Genomic DNA, 2,753 nt, shown 5'->3' with positions numbered 1-2,753 from the left:
ATATATATATATATATATATATATACAGGGTTGCGATGGGTAAATTGTCGACTTTTTGTATTTATAATTTCGCGCATTCGTATTGTATGTTTTTGATTTTGTCGACTACACAGTATAGTAGAATCAGTTGGGCACTGTCTGTGAGGAAAAAAAAACAGTACCATGACGCAAATCACTGTGCCAGAAATTTAGAAAAGGCATGATGTACTGCTTGGCATTCGCGCAACAAGCTTTAATACGAACATTTTAGTGCTTGGGTGTCAATCTGAGAACAGTGCAGAGGTTTCGGAAAAAGTTGGATGAATCTAAATGTGATGATGAAGATACGGCAGCTCGGAAAACTCACTCTGATCATTCAGACAAGAAAAGAACACTTGAATTTGTTGACAACGATCCGTAAAGTCAATCAGGTCCATTGCTAGGGACATGGGAGTGTCTGAGTTTCTAATCAGTAAGTGGATGAAGACATTCAGTATTCTTCATACAAGAGGAGAAAGAGCCAATTTTTATCCCAAGCCACCAAAGACAGGAGGAAATATCGGGCTATGAAGCTTTTGAACAAACTCAAGCATTCCTTCCAACCGAACATGCATTGGTTTTTCTCAGACGACAAAACTTCCTTCCAGGATCAGATGGTGAACACACAAAATGTGTACCGAGAGTGATAAAAATCAAACATCCAGTCAACATCTTGGTGTTTGGATTGATCACTAGTGATGGCGACATTATGCCTCCATTCATCTTCTCACACGGCCTCAGAGTCAATACAGAGGCCTACATCAAGTGCCTAGAGGAGATAGTGCTGCCCTGGGTCAAGAGGGTGGCTGCTGGAAAACCCTATGTCTGGCAACAGGACTCTGCACCATGCTACACCAGCAGCAGAACCCAGTCATGGCTGTCAGACAATTTCTGCGACCACATCAGCCCTAACATCTGGCCGCCTGACACCTCAGACTGCAACCCCCTTGATTATTATGCGTGGGGTGCAGTTGAACAAGAGACCCAAAAACTCCGTTGAGTGAGAGATCAACAACACTCCTTGTAACGCCAAAGATGAACCGAAAGCAAGGGTTCTGGCAGCATTCACCAGCTTAAGCAAGTAGACCGTCCAAAAAAGTTGCAGGAGATTCTGAAGTTGTCCGGAGGCCGTGGTTGAATAGCGATTTTAAGAATAAATTTACTCTTTAGTATTTCAAAATATTTTAATGTAATTTTGGTGAATATATTTGTTAAGGTGAGATGTCAGTTTTATTTATTCTTTTGTGTAATTTAGACAACCGCACTCTCTCTCACTCTCTCTCTCTCTCTGTATATATATATATATTTAAAGATAGATAAGGACTCCGTCGGTCACGAATGACCATGGGTGCACCTAAGAGGTTCCCCTCGGAGGGTAAAAGTCTGGGTGGAAAGTCACCTTGTCGGCGAACGAACAACCTAGGGTTGTTTTTGTGGAAGACCAGCAGTCACCCATGCATACCAACCTCACTTCTTCATGCCACCGATGTTATTCAAGGTAAAGACAAAGGCCAACACAGCTTGGCACCAGTGACATCGCAACTCATTTCTACAGCTGAGTGAACTGGAGCAACGTGAAATAAAGTGTCCTGCTCAAGAACACAACACGTCGCCCGGTCCGGAAATCGAACTCACAACCTCACGGTCGTAAGCTCGTAACCAATTCAGCCATGCACCTTCATATATATATATTTATATATATATAGTAATGGCGTTATTCATGTGCTTACGTAAAAGCCGAAATTGGGTGTATCACAGCAACTCAATGTTGATCATTAAACAGGCTAAACCCACACTTAGATATTTGATTTATAGAAACTCAAGTATGATTACGTCCAATACTTTATCCTCTTGTCATTCGTGAAGGGAAACGTTTTATCTTTAAATCTAATAGACCACTTTCGTACATTCTTACACAAACACACACACACACACACACACACACACACACCGCTGACGTTGTATGAAGTTACAGTCATAATAACTATACATAATTTACCAAAATTTGAACGCCATTATTATCCGAGCATTTCCAGCTCTTCATGTTTTGAATTCAAATCCCGACGAAGTTGACTTTGTCTTTCATCATTTTGGACTCGATAAAATAAGTACTGAGCACGAGGTTACAGACTTTTTCCTCCCCTGAAAAATACTGGCCTTACGCTAAAATTAGAAAGAGAGAAATATTCTTTTCTACTCTAAGCACAAGTCCCGAAATTTTGGGGGAGGGGCCAGTCAATTAGATCGACCCCAGCACGCAACTGATACTTAGTTTATCGATCCCGAAAGGATGAAAGGCGAAGTCGACCTCGGCGGAAATTGAACTCAGAACGTAAAGACAGACGAAATACTGCTAAGCATTTCGCCCGGCGTGCTAGCGTTTCTGCCAGTACGCCGCCTTAGAAAGAGAGAATTATCACCTTTGAATATCATAGATATCAGCTTATTTACAGTTAGAATCAAGATATTATAGGTTATTGAACGGTAGCGGACTGACAGAATTGGAAGAGTGAGAAAGAAATTAAATTGTGAAATTTAATCGAGCTTCTTACAATAAATACTAGTATTGCGCCAGAACCAATTTGAACGAGTGTTACATGCTCAAAAGATTCTGGCCTTTGTTTGATTGTCAGAGATCGCAATTAAAAGCTACTGATTTAGTTTACTTATTTATATATATATATATATATATATATATATATAATATATACACACACACCACACACACGCACACA

This window comes from Octopus bimaculoides, chromosome 2 (assembly GCF_001194135.2).
Source record: "Octopus bimaculoides isolate UCB-OBI-ISO-001 chromosome 2, ASM119413v2, whole genome shotgun sequence".
Lineage (NCBI taxonomy): Eukaryota > Metazoa > Mollusca > Cephalopoda > Octopoda > Octopodidae > Octopus > Octopus bimaculoides.
This window is presented reverse-complemented; position numbering follows the sequence as displayed.